This window comes from Martes martes (assembly GCF_963455335.1).
Source record: "Martes martes genome assembly, chromosome: 10".
In the NCBI taxonomy this organism is placed as follows: domain Eukaryota; kingdom Metazoa; phylum Chordata; class Mammalia; order Carnivora; family Mustelidae; genus Martes; species Martes martes.
Window position 1 is genome coordinate 58,311,301 of NC_137898.1, and position 19,948 is coordinate 58,331,248.

The window sequence follows — 19,948 nt, forward strand, 5'->3', positions numbered from 1 at the left end:
GAAAAAGTGCATCTCTCCGTGAGACATCTCCCTATAAGGAACCTTCTGGAAGTTCCATACAACACTTCCACTTACTTCTTTGCCTGAGCTTAGTCATCTAGTCACATCAAACTTAATGGGGGACTAGGAAGGCAAGATTTTAACTGAACACATTAGTATCCCCCTGTCCCTAGTAGAGTCTTTGTTGCTGAGGAGAGAATGGATATTAGGCAGTTGTATTGTTATCCACGGCTACATAACAAACTACCCCCAAATTTATTAGCTTAAAACAACATACATTTATTATCTCGTAATATCTGTGGATCATGAATTTAGATATGACTTACCTGAGTATTCTGCTTCAGAGCTTCTCATAACGTTGCAGTCAAGAGGTCAAATCTTCAGTCTCAAATGAAGGCTTGACCAGGGAAAGATTGCTTCCAAGCTCACTCACATGGTTGTTACCAGGACTCAGTTCCTCCAAAGCTGCTGAACTGAAGGGGTCAGTCCTTACCAGATGTTGGCCAGAGGTTGCCCTCTGTTCCTTGCCATATGGGCCTCTCTAAAAAGGAAAGCACATAAGAAGAGCTAGACAAAATGCCAGCAAGAGAGAAGTCAGTCTTTCATAAACTAACCTTGGAAATGACATCACTTCATTTTTGCCCTATTCTATTCCTTAGAAGAAGTTATTAGGTCCTGACCACACTCAAGGAGAGGGGATTATACAAGGAAATGAGAATCAGAAGACAAGGATCACTGAGAGCCATGTCAGAAGCTATCTAACCCAGCAGGCAACTAATGATCTCTGTCACAATCCCAACCTCCCAGTAAAAGTAGCCAGCTACTACAGGAACCCCTTCCTGTCTAATGGGATAACTTTTCTCTTGTTTGAAGACCATGTAAAGATGTCCCCCTGGGAATTATCTGGTAAGAGGAAACCAAGTTTCCCTTTGCCTCACCACACTGACTTCACTATCTCCATACTTACAACCAGAATCAGACCCCAACATGCCTAATGGTCAAATAGGAAGTCAAATTCACAAGAAGGCCTTCCCACTAAAAGAATTAAGAGATTTTTCAAATTATATCAATAAAATCTGGCAAACACATGTGGGAATGGATTTTGAGGGTGCTGGACCAGGGAGGAGGAAGATTTAATTTAATTTTTTAAGATTTAATTTAATTTAATTTAAAATTAGGCTGAATAGATCTATATGAGTGCACATACCAGAGAGCCTGGATCCCATGAGTTAGTTCTAATATCTGGGAACTCTTTTTTTTTTTTTTAAGATTTTATTTATTTGAGACACAGAGAGAGCATGAGTGGGGTGAAGTGCAGAGGGAGAAGGAAAGGGAGAATCAAACTCCTCTCTGAGCAGAAAGCCCGATGCAGGGCTTAATCCCAGGACCTGGGATTATGACCTGAGCCAAAGGCAGATGCTTAACGGACAGAGCCACCCAAGTGTCCCATAACTGGAAGTTCTAATTGCCCATTTTTTATTTTTAAAGATAAGCGTTTTTTTTCCCTAGAGTTTATTATAACATCTTAGTATATTCACTTTACCTTTTATCCACCCAGCTATCCATTCTTCTATCCATCTCTCAATCTGTTTTATTTTTTGATAGATTCACAGTAAGTTGCAGACATCCATACACTTGGTACCTAACACTTCTGTGTATCATTAAGTAGAGAAAAATATTATTTGTTAATTTTTCAGGTAAAAATTTCATATAGCGAAATGCATAAATCTTAAGTGCACCCACCCACCATGCAATGAGTTTGACACACACATACGCTTGTGTAACCCAACCCCTTACCATCACCCCAGAAAGTTTTTTCATGCCTCTTCCCAATCAATCCCAACTCCCACTCCCTCACAGTAGTAACCACTCTTCTGATTCTTTTTCCACTACAGATTTATGTTGTCTGTTCTTTAACTCCTTTGAGTATTTTGTGAAAGCCTTCTTTTACTCTAAAGCAAAAATTTTTTAAGATTCACTTATGTTGTATGTATCAAGAATTTATTACTTTTTTTTAGTTGGTGAGTAGTATTTCATTGAATGAATATACTTGTGTAGGCAGAATTCTAAGATGTCTCCCAAAATTCCTACCTCTTGGTGTACATGCCCTATGTAATTCCCAGTACTATAAATATGATGAGATAGCACTTCCATAGTTAGGTTACATCATATGACACTATTGACTATTAAAAAGGGGAATTATCTGGGTGGATCTGACCTAATGACATTGAACAGTTTATATTTGGGTTGAGAGGTCAGAAAACAGTGAAGTCAGAGAGATTTGAAGCATCACTCAACAGGAGGAAGATTCTTCATAGCCAAATGCTGGGGCCACATGACAAAGAATGTGGGTGACCTCTAGGAGCTGAGTGTGACTTCCAGCTGACAGCCAGTAAGAAGACAGGACCTCAGTCCTACAACTACAAGGAATTGAATTCTGTTAGGAATCTGAATAAACTCAGGAATGGAGTTTTCCTCAGAGCCTCCAAAAAAAAAAAAAAAAAAAGCAACCTGGCTGACATCCCGAGATCCTGAGCGGATGAGAACTGTGCCCTACTCTGAACTGTGAGCTAACGAGTGAATTGTAAGCTACAAAATTGTGGGCTAATGAATGAATGGTGTTTTAAGCTGCTAAGTTTTGGGTTACTTGCCACACAGTAATGTAAAACTAATTTAATATGCAGTTTGTTTAGCCATTCTCTTTTGATAGACATATGGACTATTTCTAGTTTTGTTCTAGTACAAATAGTGCTGCTATGAATATCCATGTGCAAATCTTTTTTTTTTTGTGGATATATGTTTTCATTTTTCTTGAAATGGAATTGTTGGGTCATAGAGGAGATGTATATTCAGTTTTTTAAGACACTGCCAGAATTTTTCCTGAAGTTGTTGTGCCATTTTACACTCCCACTAATATGTATGTGAATTCTGGTTGCTCCACATTCTCTTCAATGTCAAATAGTCAGTCTTTTAAATTTTATCCACTTTTGTGGGTGGATCTAATTGTTTTTTTACCAGCTGATTGACTGAAACCTGGATTCACTGATTAAGTGAATCTAATGAAGAATCCTTTGGTATAATGTAGCAGAAAGAATCCAAACACTTATGGAGATTGGCATGTTGGTTTATAAACCTTTCCTTCTAGGAAGGTGTGATTCATTCACAATCATCGTCATTCCTTGAGAGGGTCCAGATGACATTCTCTTCACTAAGCCATTGAGAAACATATTTCTGAGAGAGTAATGACATCTTTGGAAAGTGTGTAGTAACTGGTTTCTGTAGGCCAGGGATGTTGGGGGAAGACACTGCAGATGGGACTAAAGAATGTGGGCATTTCATTAAGATCCTAACTGATTCATAAAACCAAGAATCCTCTGGAATGGGTGAACAGAAGGCCAACTTAAGACAAGATAAAGAGTTATGGTCTCTCACCCAATTTCCAGGCCTGGGTTGGTTCCTTGAATGAAGTGAAGTTAGGTACACTTAAGGAAGATGTATAAATATCTGTCCATATATTCCTAATAGGCTTCCCCAGTGGGACCTATAGTCATGTTCCGGGAGAACTGTTATGTTTGAATTGTGTTCTCCAAAAAGATATGTTGGAACCCTTTCCTCAGGTACCTGTGCAATAGGTGATCTTATTTGGAAATGGGTTCCTTGCAGATGTAACCAAGCTAAGATGAGGCCATATGGGATTAGTGTGTGTTCTAATCCAATGACTGATGTCCTAATGAAAAGACATTTGGACATAGAGACAAACAGCAAGAACATCAAGCGAGGATGGAGGCAGAGGTTGGAGTGATACACTACAAGCCAGGGAATGCCAAGGATTACTGGTAATCACTAGAGGCCAGGAGAGAGGCATGGAACAGATTCTCTCTCAGATTCTCCAGAAGCAACCAACTTTGCCAACACCTTGACTTTGGACTTTTGTCTTCCAGAACCATGAGAGAATAATTTCTGTTGTTTTAAGTCACCCAGTCTTTGGTACTTGTTATGGCAGCCCTAGAAAACAAAGAGAATAACTGTGCCCTTGGGAATTGCTGACTCTGGCTTAATGCTAATTGCAGCTGTAGTTGGCACAGTGATCCACCACTCACAGTGGAGGCTTATGGAGTCAAGTGCAAAACTAACTTTTGATTCTAATCTCCCTCACTGCCAGACCTGTTCTGAAGCCCATTTTTAAACCCATGATTTTCCTAGTTACATAGTGTATAGTCATATTCAGCAAGAGGAGGCAGAATATGTCTCTCCAATCCATGGAATATGACCGTATGGTTGAAAGGGCTAAGTGGAAGCCCTGCAGCCTCCTTCCTATCAAAATTATAAACAAAAACCAATACGGCATTGTTCGGGGAAATGTAAAACGAGTGGACCCATCAAAGACCTCGAAATTCAGAGGTGGCGATTGGTGTTATTTACCCTCTCAACTCACCTGTCCAGCTCACGCAGAAGTCAGAAGGTGCTTGGAGAATGGCAGTGGATTATTGAAGGTTAAGACAGCTGAGGACTCCAATTGTTCTGTGTTCCAGATATGGTTTCTTTACTAGAGCAAAACAACAGAGCCTCTGCCACATGTAATAAAGTTATTAACTTGCAAATTTTTTTTTCTCAATTTCAATGAGCAAAGAAAACCAAAGGCAATTTTGTTTAATCTGGCAAGGGCAGAAATATACCTTCATCGTTTTGCTTCATGACCATGTTAACTCTCGGCCTTTGTGCCACAATTTAGTCCACAGGGACTTTGATCATCTTAGCATCACATAAGGCATCACAAAAGTCCACTCTAATTATGACAGAATGCTCATAAAACCTAAGTAGCAGGAAGTATCAAGTACTCCAGATGTCTTAGCAAGTTGGTGTTTTCAGTGTTTTGGGTTTTATTTTTTTATTTTATTTTTTTAAAGATTTTATTTATTTATTTGACAGAGATCACAAGTAGGTGGAGAGGCAGGCAGAGATGAGAGGGGGAAGCAGGCTCCCACCGAGCAGAGAGCCTGATGCGGGGCTCGATCCCAGGATCCTGGGATCATGACCTGAGCCGAAGGCAGAGGCTCAACCCACCAAGCCACCCAGGTGCCCCCTTTTGGTTTTATTTTTAAAATAAATTAATTTTTAATTTTTAATTTTATTTATTTTTAAAATATTTATTTATTTGAGAGAGAGAGAGACAGCATGAGCAGGGTGAGGGGCAGAGGGAGAAGCAGGCTTTCTGCTGAGCAGGGAGCCCAGCGTGGGGCTTGATCCGGGGACTCAGGGATCATGACCTAAGCCGAAGGCAGATGCTTAACGACTGAGATACCCAGGCGCCCCATTAATTATTTTTTAATTTCTTAAAATTTATTTTAATAAACATATAATGTATTTTTATCCCCAGGGGTCGCCAGGTTTACACATTTCACAGCACTCATCATAGCATATACCCTCCCCAATGTCCATATCCCCACCACCCTCTCCCGTCCCCCCTCCCCCCAGCAACCCTCAGTCTGTTTTTTTTGATTGAGTCTTTTATGGTTTGTCTCCCTCCCAATCCCATCTTCTTTCATTTTTTCTTTTCCTACCCCCCAACCCCCCTACATTGCATCTCCATTAATTATTTTTTAGAAGATTTTATTTATTTATTTGAGAGAGAGAGTGAGCAAGAGAGAGAACATGAGAAGGGGCAGAGGAGTCTGCTGAGCAAGGAGTCCGACACTGGGCCAGGACCCTGGGATCATGACCTGAGCCAAAGGCAGATGCTTAACCAACTGAACCTCCCAGACGCCCCAGTGTTCTTGGTTTTAGTCATTCTAGGACATGTGTAGTAGTATCTAATTGTTGTTTTAGTTTACAATTCCCCATTCACCACATGAAAAATATTTGTTTTTGTTAAGACACTGAGATTTTGAGGTTTTCCTTTATTACGTAGAAAAAAACTGACTGAGTGCCTTCCGCCTTCCTGTGCAAATATGGACTGGTTGTTGCTCAGCAGAGCTATTGTCCTGCGATGTTCCTTTGCGTACTTGTTAGACTACATACCCCATTTACTGACTTCTGTGACCTCCTTTTTCTTGGTTTAATGGAACATACATATCCCTAAGTTGCTTCCTGAGAATGGGGGCATAAAAGACACAATTCTTGAGATCCCCTCATGTTCCTGGGCCATCACATTTCATTAATAACTTGGCCAGGTATGGATTTCCAGGTTGAAAATAATTTTCTATCAGAATCTGAAAATATCTCACCATTGTCTTTCAGCTTCCTACATTGTTTTTGAGGGATGTAATTATAATTCCCTATTCTTTATATGTGGCTTATTTATTTTTCCTTTGGAAGCTTTTAGAATCTTCTTTATGTTCGAAGAATTCTGGGATATTTCATGATGATATGCCTGGGTGGGAATCTATTTTCAACCCCTGGGTATTTGTGGGCCCTTTTAGTCTGGAAACTCAAGTCTTTTAGTGATGGAAAAAAAATTTTTAACAGGAAAAAAATTTTTAAATGCTATTTATCTGATAATATATTCTTTCATCTAATCTCTTCTTTCTTGGGGCACCTGGGTGGCTCAGTGGGTTAAAGCCTCTGCCTTCGGCTCAGGTCATGATCCCAGGGTCCTGGGATCCAGCTCTGCATTGGGCTCTCTGCTCCGCAGGGAGCCTGCTTTCTCCTCTCTCTCTGCCTGCCTCTCTGCCTACTTGTGATCTCTCTCTCTCTGTCGAATAAATAAATAAAATCTTAAAAAAAAAATCTCTTCTTTCTTTTTGGAACTCCTATTAGGTGGATGTTGGGCACTCTTAATTGCTTTTTCTAATTTTATTTGTCCCCTCACATTTTCCATATCTTTTTGTTCTAACTCTTTGAGATCTTCTTGTTTATCTTCCAATTATTTATGGATTAAAAAATTAGTTAGCATATCTCAAAATTCTGAAAGTTATCTCTGTTCCATTATTTTTACCTTTAAAAAAAGAATCTTATTTCTGTTTCATTATTATTTTATCTCTCTTGATATTTTTTTCTTCTCCAGATTTTTGGGTGAGTTTTCTTCTGTTGTTTTCTTCATTGTTTCTGTTTCCTTTTAGTTTTGTTCTTGATTATATTTTTGGCTTTTGTGCTCAAGCTTTCCTTACATGCCTGGTGACTCTTATTTCCTTTCATATTTAGGAATGAGGTATTAAAAAGTTTGTTGGGGGCTCTCTCTGTGTGTCCAGAGCTTGTGAAATGTGGTTTCACTGCATGGTGATTGGGTTAAGGACTCAGGGTTTTTTGCTTTTTTTTTTTTTAAATGCAAAATCTTGCTTCTCCAGGGTCATTTAGTATCTCTAGAGACAAGTCTTTTAAGCTTCTGCCCAAGAAGGAAATGTGCTTGGCTGCCATTGCTCTTGAAGCTATATGGCAGAAGCGGGTGGGGTGTGTTTTGGGCAAAGTTCTTATTCCTCACTGTTTGCTGTTCGTGGTGGTCCTGAACCTGAAGGCTCTCTGGTTGGCTTCTTTACATGCTAACACTTCAGTCTCTTGTATCTTCAGGAAAGGGATAATTGGCTGACCAGGATGGAAGAGACCTAGAAGTCTTACTGCATTTTAAAAATAAATTATATTTGTAGTTCTGAGCTTTTCTGGGCTTCTGTGGTAGGAACTTGATTCTTTTCTTCTCCTTCCTTCCTTCTTTCCTTCCTTCCTTTCTTTTTCTTTCTTTTTTTTTTTTTTTAAAGATTTTATTTATTTGACAGAGAGAGAGAGATCACAAGTAGGCAGAGAGGCAGGCAGAGAGAGAGGAGGAAGCAGGCTCCCTGCTGAGCAGAGAGCCCGATGCGGGGCTCGATCCCAGGACCCCGAGATCACGACCCGAGCCGAAGGCAGAGGCTTTAACCCACTGAGCCACCCAGGTGCCCTCTTTTTCTTTCTTTTTTTGCCATCCACTCTGGGGCTATTGGGTGTTTAGTTTTCTTAGTTCTGCTATTCATTTTTCTCAGTTCTGGTTTCTCTATTTAGTTTTCATTTGTAATAGAGTACAGACATGGATTAAGAGAAAGAAGTTTATAATTTCACTAACTTGAAATAAAAATACATGTATTAGGGGCACCTGGGTGGCTCAGTGGGTTAAAGCCTCTGCCTTCGGCTCAGGTCATGATCCCAGGGTCCTGGGATCGAGCCCCACGTCGGGCTCTCTGCTCAGCGGGGAGCCTGCTTCCTCCTCTCACTTCCTCCTCTCACTGCCTGCCTCTCTGCCTACTTGTGATCTCTGTCAAATAAATAAAATCTTAAAAAAAAAATACATGTATTAGGCCAGATGATTCAAAAAAGTAAAAAATTGAAAGTAAAATATAAAAATGTCTTCCTCATTTCTTTCCCAAGTCCTCTCAAAAGGTAACCTTTGTGAATGTTTTGATTTCTCCTAGAAATTAAAACAAACAAACAAGTGTGTGTGTGTGTGAAATTGTACATATACAAAGGGGATAAAGCCACATAGTATATGGAGATTTTTTTCCCATAATATTCCTGGAGATATTTCACTATTGGCACATGCAGATTCATTTTGTTCTTTATAATTTATTGTGACAGCCACACTGGTTTTGAAACAGTATTTCTAGAGCACTGTACAAACTATAAAGGATGTTTTGTAGAGTAAACAACTATTTCAGGGTACTTAATACTTGTCTATTAATTTATCAGGTATGTAAAATTATATATATTTTTTTCATTTATTTACGTAAGTATTCTCTACACATGCTCCCCTAAGCCGCCAGGAGCCCCTGTATACTTGTATTTTAATACATCAACCTTTCTTAAAGTGATCCCACCTGGTGACAACAGATTACTACATATATAGTTACAAGGGTTTCAGGTGAAATGTTCAGTGAGGCAGAGAGCAAAATTATTGGGAATCTTTTGGTTGCAAGAAACAGAAATTCTACCTGAAAGGAATCTCCAGCTAAAGGGAAAAGGAGTTGGTTTCAGGGATACTCTGTAGTCTTACAGGACCTAACAACAGGTGGGCTTCATGGAAAACTGGGACCAGAGACCCAGACACCATCACAACTATCTCTGATCTTTAGTTCTGCTCTTCTCTGCACTCTGTTCTTTACTCTAAGCAAATTCATTTCTTCAACTATTCTGATCCTCAGAATAGGTAACTTGTCAATGGACAGTTTCAGAGCTGTACATCTTAGGTAGTCTATTCTGGTTTTAAAATTTCTGGGGGAGAAGGAATCTGATTGGTCCAGCTTGGGTCACATTAGGTTCCCACCTTAGGACAAGTAAAATGTATCCAGATGTACCCAGAGAGCAATGGATGGTAGTAAATGGACCAGTATGACAGCAACCTTGAAAAACATTTGGATGGTATGAAGGGTAGGGGAGAGCGTTGCTATCAGAAGGGAATGCTGAGTTGCCCAGGGATCTGCCATTACTGAATCTTCTAATTTTTTGATGGAGACTTCCTGGAAGGGTAAGATTTTTTTTTCTTTTTTTAAAGATCTCACTTATATGACAGAGAGAAAGACAGTGAGAGAAGGAACACAAGCAGGGGGCATGGGAAAGGGAGAGGGAGAAGCAGGCTTTCTACTGAGCAGAAGCCCGATGTGGGGCTTGATCCCAGGACCCTGGGATCATAACCTGAGCCAAAGGCAGACGCTTAATGACTGACACACAGGCACCCCAAGATTTTTTTTAATGATTTGAGAGAGGGACAGAGAGCAAGTGTGTATGAGTAGGGGGAGGAGCAGAGGGAGAGAGAGAATCTCAAGCAGACTCCTCGATGAGCATGGATCCTAACACACAGGGCTCGATCTTACAACCCTAACTCCAGGACTGGAGCTGAAATCAAGAGTCAGAGTCTTTTTTTTTTTTTTTAAAGATTTTATTTATTTCTTTGACACACAGAGAGAGACAGCGAGAGAGGGAACACAAGCAGGGGGAGTGGGAGAGGGAGAAGCAGGCTTCCCGCTGAACAGGGAGCCTGATGGGGGGGGGTTCGATCCCAGGACCCTGGGATCATGACTCAAGTCGAAGGCAGATGCTTAATGACTGAGCCACCCAGGTGTGCCAAGAGTCAGATTCTTAACCAACTGAGCCACCCAGGTCCCCTGGATTTTAAAAAAGATTTTATTTATTTAGAGGAATTCTACAGCTAACATGGGGCCACCAACTGAGCCAGCCAGGTACCCCTAGAAGGGGTAAGATTTCAGTGGTGCCATCGTTTGAAGAAAATCCAAGCCCTTGGTGAAGGTTCCAAAGATTTCCTAGGTCACAGAGAAGACCCTACCAAAAGATGTCTTTATCAGTTTGGAGCCCACCAACACACCCTTTTCTGGGCCTCCAAAGCTCTGTGATCCTTTCAAGTAGAAAGCAGTAGGCATTATTGTTAAAACAAGGCCTGATTCAGAGTCTTCATTTTAACCATTTATAGAGATCTACACTTCTTTATGTAGATCAAAGTTTCTCTTTGATATCGTATTTCATTTTTTAAAAAACTTCCTTTAACATTTCTTATAATGCAGGTGTAATGGTAATGAATTCTCTCAGCTTTTATTTGTCTGAAAAAGTGTTTCACTTTCAAGTTTGAAATATGTTCCCTGGGTATGGAATGCTGAGTTGACAGTTTCTTCCTTCAGTACTTTAAAGATGTTACTCTTGGGGCGCCTGGGTGGCTCAGTGGGTTAAAGCCTCTGCCTTCGGCTCAGGTCATGATCCCAGGGTCCTGGAATCAAGTCCGGCATCGGGCTCTCTGCTCCGTGGAGAGCCTGCTTTCTCCTCTCTCTCTGCCTGCCTCTCTGCCTACTTGTGATCTCTGTCAAATAAATAAAATCTTTAAAAAAAAAAATAAAGATGTTACACTTTAAAGATGCCCCACTCAAGTTACTGGCAACCACTGATGTTTTTTACCATCTCTATAGCTTTGCCTTTTCCAGAATGTCACATAGTTGGGATCATACAGTATGTAGCCTTTTTGCACTGGCTTCTTTCACTAGTAACATGAATTTATGGTTTCTCCATGTCTTTTTGAGGCTTGATAACTCATTTCTTTTTAGCACGGAATTATATTCCATTATATAGATGTAGCATAGCTTGCTTATCCAATTGCCTACTAAAGAATATCTTCTAGCTTGCAGAGTTTCTGGTGAGAAGTGAGCTTTGTTCCTCCATATAATGTGTCTTTTTTCCTTGGCTGCTTTCAAGATCTTCTCTTTACTTTAGTTTTTGGAATTTTGAATATATGATGTGTCCAGGCACGTGTAGTGGTTAAAAAAAATGTATACAAATTCTTTGATGCTTTAAAAAGTGGAGTTTAATTCTCTTAAGTTTGAGATGGACTTAGAGATTTCCTGCTCTCCCAGGTATTTTATTTATTATTATTTTTTAAAATATTTTATTTATTTATTTGACAGACAGAGATCACAAGTAGGCAGAGACCAGGCAGAGAAAGAGGAAGGGAAGCAGGCTCCCCGCTGAGCAGAGAGCCTGATGTGGGGCTCGATCCCAGGACCCTGGGATCATGACCTGAGCTGAAGGCAGAGGCTTTAACCCACTGAGCCACCCAAGTGCCCCTATTTATTGTTATTATTATTATTATTATTTATTTATATATATTTTTAAAAACACTTTTTAAAAAAAATTTTTTATTTATTTATTTGAGAGAGAGAGATGACAAGTAGGCAGAGAGGCAGGCAGAGAGAGAGGGGGAAGCAGGCTCCCTGCTGAGCAGAGAGCCCGATGTGGGGCTCGATCCCAGGACCCTGAGATCATGACCTGGGCTGAAGGCAGAGGCTTAACCCACTGAGCCACCCAGGCGCCCCTATTTATTATTTTTTAAAAGATTTATTTACTGGGGTACCTGGGTGGCTCAGTCAGTTAAACATCTGCCTTCAGCTTAGGTCATGATCCCAGGGTCCTGGGATCGAGCCCTGCATCAAGCCCCGCATCGGGCCCTCTGCTCAGCAGGGAGCCTGATTTTCTCTCTCTCTCTCTCTCTACCCCCCTCTGCTGCTCCCCCTGCTGGTGCTCTCTCTCTAAATAAATAAACTTTTTTTTTTTTTAAGATTTTATTTATTTATTTGACAGACAGAGATCACAAGTAGACAGAGAGGCAGGCAGAGAGAGAGAGAGAGAGAGGGAAGCAGGCTCCCCGCCGAGCAGAGAGCCCGATGCGGGACTCAATTCCAGGACCCTGAGATCATGACCTGAGCCGAAGGCAGCGGCTCAACCCACTGAGCCACCCAGGCGCCCTCTAAATAAATAAACTCTTTTAAAAAATAAAAGACTGATTTATTTGAGAGAGAGCAAGTGGGGGAAGGGCAGAGGGAGAGGGACTGAATTCCATGGAAACTCCCCACTGAGTGTGGGATTCAATGCAGGGCTCAGTCTCACCAACCTGAGATCATGACCGGAGCTGAAATCAAGAGTCAGATGCTTGACTGAGCCATTCCATGGGTTTTGACAAATGTCTAATGACATGCACTCAACATTATCTATTATACAAAATAGTTTCATTGTCTTAAAAACCTCTGTGCTCCATTTCTCTGCCCCACTCAAGTTACTGGCAACCACTGATGTTTTTTACCATCTCTATAGCTTTGCCTTTTCCAGAATGTCATATAGTTGGGATCATACAGTATGTAGCCTTTTTGCACTGGCTTCTTTCACTAGTAACATGAATTTATGGTTTCTCCATGTCTTTTTGAGGCTTGATAACTCATTTCTTTTTAGCACGGAATTATATTCCATTATATAGATGTAGCATAGCTTGCTTACCCAATTGCCTACTAAAGAATATCTTGGTTAGGGATGCCTGGATGGTGCAGTTGGTTAAGCCTCTGACTTTTAGTTTTGACTCAGATCTTGATCTCAGGCTTGTGTGATTGAGCTGTGTATTGGGTTCCATACTCAGCATGGAGTCAGTCTGGATTCTCTCTCTCTCTGCCCCACCCCACACACTGTGTGCACACTCTCTCTCAAAAATAAATAAATCTTAAAAAAGGATATCATGTGTTTTTTTCAAGTTTTGGCAATTATGAATAAAACTGCTATAAATTTTATGTGTAGGTTTTTTTTTTTTAATTTTATTTATTTGACAGAGAGAAATCAGAGCTAGGCAGAGAGGCAGACAAAGAGAGGGGGAGGCAGGCTCCTGCTGAGCAGAGAGCCCGATGCGGGGCTCGATCCCAGGACCCTGAGATCATGACCTGAGCCGAAGGCAGAGGCTTAAACCACTGAGCCACCCAGGCGCCCCTTATGTGTAGGTTTTTGTGTGGATTTAAGTTTTCAGCACATGTGGGTAAATACCCAAGAAGCATGACTGCAGGATCCCATGGTAAAAGTATGTTTAGTTTTGCAAGAAACAAACTGTTCCAAAGTGGCTGTACCATTTTGCATTCTTACCAGCAATAAATGAGAGGTCCTTTTGCTCCACATCCTCATCAGTGTTGGTGCTGTCAGTGTTATGGATTTCAGCTTTTCTAATGTGTGTGTATCTCATTGTTTTAATAAGCAATTCGTTAATGATGTGTGATGTTGAACATCTTTTCACATGCTTATTTGCCCTCCATGTGTCTTTTTTAGAGAGGTGTCTGCTCAGATTTTTGCCCATTTTGCAATCTGGTTGTTCATGTTTTAAGAGTTCTTTGTATGTTTTGGACACCAGTCTTTAATCAGATTATGTAATATGCAAATATTTTCTCCCAGTCTGTGGTTTGTCCTCTCATTCTCTTGACATTTAACTTTTATGTTTTTTTAAAATGTTATTTTCTAAAGAATTTTTCTTTAAATTGAGGTATAATTTTTTGATATTAAAAAAGTAAGGGGTACCTAGGTGACTGGGTTGAGTGTCTGATTCTTGATTTCTTTTCTTTTTTAAAAATATTTTATTTATTTGACAGAGAGAGAAAGATCACAAGTAGGCAGAGAGGCAGGCAGAGAGAGGGGGAAGCAGGCTCCCCGCTGAGCAGAGAGCCCGATGCAGGGCTTGATCCCAGGACCCTGAGATCACGACCTGGGCCAAAGGCAGAGGCCTCACCCACTGAGCCACCCAGGCACCCCTGATTCTTGATTTTGGCTCAGGTCATGATCTTACAGTTGTGACACTGAGCCCCACATTGGGCTCTACGCTCAGCGCAGAGTCTGCTTGAGAGTCTCTCATTCTCCCTCTGCTCCTCCCCCTGCTAGTGTGTTCTCTCTCTCAAATAAATGAAAAAAATTTTTTAAAAAGATTTTATTTATTTATTTGACAGACAGATCACAAGTAGGCAGAGAGGCAGGCAGAGAGAGAAGGGAGGAAGCAGGCTCCCTGGCGAGCAGAGAGCCCGATGCGGGGCTCGATCCCAGGATGCTGGGATCATGACCTGAGCCGAAGGCAGTGTCTTTAATCCACTGAGCCACCCAGGCACCCAACTCAAATAAATGAAATTTTAAAAAAGAAAAAACCTAAGATAACCCACGTCATAAAATCCATCCTCTAAAATGTAAATTCACTGGTTTGCACAAAGTTGTGCAACCATCACCATTATGCAATTACAAAAAATTTACATCATTCCAAAGAGAACCCTATGATCAGTCATTCCCATTCCTCTCTCTCTCCTTGGCAACCACTAATCTACTTTGTCTTTACAGATTTATCTATCTGGACATTTTCATGTAAATGAAATCAGAATATGTATGTACAGAAATGTAATGGATTTTATTTATTTGACACAGAGAGAGATACCAAGAGAGGGAACACAAGCAGGGGGAGAGGGAGAGCAGACTCTCCACTGAGCAGGGAGCCTGATGTGGGACTCGATCCCAGGTCACTGAGATCATGACCTGATCCAAAGGCAGACGCTTAATGACTGAACCACCCAGGCGCCCCTCCATTACATTTTCTTAAAAATATCTTTTAATAAAAAAAAATACCTTTTAATAAAGAAAGAGAGAGAGAAAACATGAACAGGGGAGGGCCAGAGGGACAAGCAGACTCCTCAAAGAGCACAGGACTTTACCTGGGGCTCAACATGGGGCTCTAACCTAGGACCCTGAGATCATGACCTGAACTGAAGTCAGATGCTTATCCAACTGAGCCACCCAGGCATCTTTGGATCCCATCACATTTAATACGTTTTCAAGGTTCATCTCCATGTTGTCACACAAATCAGTACTTCATTCTTCTTTCGCCGAATATTCCATTGTATAGATATACCATATCTTATCTATTCATCAGTTTGATGGTCATTTGGTTTCCACTTCTTTGCTTTTTAACATTCAAGTAACCAGTTTCTGTGTGGGTGTGTTTTATGTCTCTTAGGTATATATTTGGGAGTGTAATTGCTGGGACTATAGAAACTCTGTTTAATCTTTCGAGGGATTGCTAGACTTACAAAGTGGTTGCATAATTTTCCATTCCCAATTTTTCACATCTTCATCAACACGTGTTACTGTCTATGTTTGATTATAGCCATTCTGGTGGATGTGTAATGGTATCTCATTGCAGTTTCGATTTGCATTTTTCCCTCATGGTTAAATGATGTTTTGCTTATTGCCCATTTGTACATCCTCTTCAGAGAAATGTCTATTCAGACCCTTTTCCCATTTTACAATTAGGTTATTTGTCTTATTGTTGAGTTGTAAAAGTTCTTCCTTTACTCTTGATACTAGACTGGCCAAAGAATGAGCGTTTAGAAGGAAGTGCAGTTACTGTTGATAAAATTTAGGATGTGACCATGACATAGGTGACTGGGTGAGGGCAGAAAAAGACCATTAAATATAAGGAAAGCAGGGTGTTAGATAAGTCATTCATGGAAAGTTAAAGCCACCAAGAATGACTTGTTTTTCCATAGGTTCCTTTGTGAAAAGTTGATTACGGGACTACCCTTACAGAACAGTTTTGTTTGCTTCACTGGCCCAGGACCAGTTTTTTGTCAGTTTTTCATTGTGACATCCCAGAAACATTTGGGTATTGTGAATTTGGACCACAATTGCCCAGATAGCATATGTTATTATTTTCTGTGTAGGTGATTCTTTCTCCTTGTATCCCTGAGTTATGGTAGATTTTCTTTTATTTCTGTACTGATTACCAGATCAATGAGTGGTGTTTTTCTAGTTTTTAATTCACAAGGAAGTGGTCCTTTGAGACTCCTGTCTTTGTTGAGCCCTAGCACTCAGCTATTAGGCCTGTATCTTGGTCCCAAGTCTGTATAATTAACTTCCACTTCACACATCTTTGACTTTTGGGTTCCCATTCATTTCTGCACCCTGGGATCTCCCATTTTTAGTTTCAAGCCCAGTTGAAAAAGTTGAACTTGTTGTTGTTGTTGTTACATATTATTTCCATGTTTGAGGTTGGGAAGGGGGTTTGCCTGGAACTACTCCATCTGTTACATACCGGTTAGAAGTCACCCCAAAACAAAGAGTCTTTTGAAAACACAAATATGGTCATTTCATTCTCTTAGAATGGCATTCAAGGTACTATGAAAGCAGGAAACTTGCCTTTCTAGTTTCATTTTCCACCGCTTTCTTCTCTTCTCCACACCCAGTCACAGATGACAACTCTTCTCTTTCCTTTCTCTTGTACTTAGGGTGTGTTGATGGGAGTGAAACTGACTTATCCTCTAGTTTGCATACTCTTTAAGTAGTTACTGACAGTAGTAGTAGCTTGTATCTCCTAAGAGCCTAGATCCAGAAAACAGTAACTCCATGTAGTTTCACCTCTGGACACTGTAGTGTAACATGAGTTTAGTTAACTTTAATAAATTAAAAATGCTGTTGAGTCTGGTTAGGTTTGCCCTGAATTATATATTGAGTCATCCATTCCAAGAACTTGGTATGTCTTTTCATTTGCCAGATTTTATTTTATATCCTTCAATAGGATTTTCTTTTCTTATTAAGTTTATTCTTAAGTATTTTATAATTTTGAATAGATTTTATATAATTTACTTTTAAATAGGTAACATACTAATATGGTTCAAAATTCAATTTAAAAGTATGAAAATGAATATAGTGAATCTTCCTTTTCCATTGCTATCCCTTCTCTCTCCCCAATCCCTTTTTCAGAGGTATTTTTTTGTATATATGAGTAAATACATATACTTATTTGTTGCAGCTGTGAATGAAATGCTTTTCCTTTGTTACTGTTTTCTAGCTGACAGTTGCTAGAGTAGAAAAAAGCTATTCATTTTTATACATTTATTTTCTATTCATACGCTTACCAAATTTCCTTATTAATACTACCATGTTTTAGTATAGTCTCTTGGATTTCTTAAATACACAGTCATATTTCATCAAAAAAGATACATTATTTTCCAGTATTTATATCAATTATTTAGTTTTCTTGCCTCATTGCTTTCAGCTGAATTTTCAAAGCATGGTTAAATCCTGTCTTATTTCAGACTTTAATAAAAATAGCTTTAGTATTTACTATTAGGAATGTCTGCTACTGGGGCACCTGGGTGGCTCAGTCGGTTAAGCGTCTGCCCACCTTTGGCTTAGGTCATGGTTCTAGGGTCCTGGGATAGAGCCCTGTGTGGGGCTTTCTATTTAGCAGGTAAAAAAGAAATGTTTGCTATTATTTTTTTGATAAATAATCTTTTCCTTTTACTTAGAGCTTTATTCTATTTTATTTTAAATAAAAAAAATTTTTTTAAAGCAATCTCTTTGCCCAGTCTGGGCTCAAACTCATGACCTTGAGATCAAGAGTTACATGCTCTACCCACTGAGGCAGCCAGGTACCCCTAGAGCTTTATTTTTATCAAATCATAATTACAACTGAAACATCTTATCCAATGCTTTTTTTTTTCAGCATATACTGATAGAAAATGTTTTATTTCCTTCAATTTAGAAAATTTTATTTTGAAGTATTTTTAGACTTAGACAAAAATTTCAAAAACAATATAAAGAATTCCTTTATATCCTTACTCAGATTTCCCAAATGTTAATACTTACTTTTACCACTCTGTGTGTGTGTATATATGTGTGTGTGTGTGTGTGTCCGTGTATATACATATATGGGCCTATGCATCTGTGTGTATAAAGTTTCCAAGCTGTTAAGCATCTCCCTTCAGCTCAGGTCATGATCCCGGAGTCCTGGGATGGAGTCCTATACTGGGCTCCTTGCTCAGCGGGGAACCTGTTTCTCCCTCTGCCTGCTGTTCCCCCTGCTTGCGCTTGCCCATGCTCTCTCTGACAAATAAATAAATGAAATCTTAAAAAAAAGTTTCTAGATACATTTGCAAATTCCCTTTACCTTTAACCTCTAAATACTTCAATGTATATTTTATAAAAACAAGGACATTCTCTTAATCATATATTATCAAAATAAGAAAATTAACATTAATATTAATCTTATAGACATTTAAATAATTTTCAAAAAAAAAATTTTTTTTTTAAAGTAAGCTCTACACCCAGTGTGGGTCTTCAACCTAAGATCAAGAGTCACATGCTTGGGGCACCTGGGTGGCTCAGTTAGTAAGCATCTACCTTCAGCTCAGGTCATGATCCCAGGGTTCTGGGATTGAGCTCTGTGTCGGGCTCCCTGCCCAGTGGGAGGTCTGCTTCTCTCTCTCCCATTCCCCCTGCTTGTGTTCCCTCTCTCCCTGTCTCTGTCAAATCAATCAATCAATCAATCTTAAAAAAAAAAAAGTCATATGCTCTACCTACTGAGCCAGCCAGGTGCCCCTCTTCAATTTCTTGATGTAGTGAATTATATTAATAAATTTCCTGATACTGAGGCTTGTATCACTGAAATAAACCTAATGTGATCATAGTGTATAATTCAACTTTATTTTATTTGATATTTCTTATCTACAGTCATAGGTGAGATAGGCTAGGACTATCAGGTTTGAGTATTAATCTTATGCTGGCCTTTAAAATTCAACTGAACATCTTTCCATCTAATCCCAAGGTCTGAAGCAGCTTATACAATAATTAAAAATTATAACTCATCTATTTGTTAGGCTGGATATGACAGCTACAAGTAGTATTCACCTTGTAACCATTCAGTGGAACTGTATACGTGTGATTTGCTCATTTTTCCATGTATATTTCAATAAAAGTAGTTTAAATAAAACAACATGATTTTTCAGGGGCACCTGGGTGGCTTGGTTGGTTAAACCTCTGCCTTCGGCTCAGATCATGATCCCAGGGTCCTGAGATCGAGTCCTGTATCTGGCTCCCTGCTTTGTGCAGGGCCTGCTTCTCCCTCTCTGCCTGCGGCTCCCCCTGCTTGTGCTTTCTCTCTCTGTCAAAGAAATAAAATCTTTAGGAAAAAAAACCATGATTTTTCAGAAGGATAAACGTTTAATCAGCTTTCCAATTTCTTCTTTGGTAATTAATTGGTCTACTCAAGGTATGTTTTAGGAGTCTGCTTGAAAACTACCTATTTGCTCTGTTTCCGAATTTGTTGCCATAAAATTCTCCTGAAATTCTTTAAAGAATTTCCATTATCTATGTGATTTCTCATTCCTAATCTTGTACTTTTTCCCCTCTTTTCTACTTATCAGGCTGAGGCTTATGGCTTCGATGTGTTTTATTCCCCTAAATCTTTTTGGTTTTTTGGATGGGAGGGCAGCAGGGGGAGAGGGACAGAGAAGAATCTTAAGCAGGCTCTGTGCCCAGCATGGAACCCAACATGGTGCTCAATCTCACAACACTGAGATCATGACCTGAGCCAAAATCAAGAGCTGGATGCTTAACCAACTGAATCACCCAGGCACCCCTTCCCTAAATTTCTAAAACAATCACTACACATCTCTGAGTTTCTCTTTTTGAATAACAAAGGTGTTACATTTTTCATTTTCAAGCCCTGTCTCATGCATTCCAGGATACTCAATACGGGTTCTGGGTCTTTGCCCTGTTTGCTCAGGGTCCAATCCTGGCAGATCCTACTGGCTGGCCATAAGAACATGACGAATAAATGCGTGCTCAGTGAATAAATGATACTGTCCTGTCCTGGGACTCACTGTGAAGATCTGCGCTCGCTGCGGGGCCCACCCAGCCATCCAAATACCTG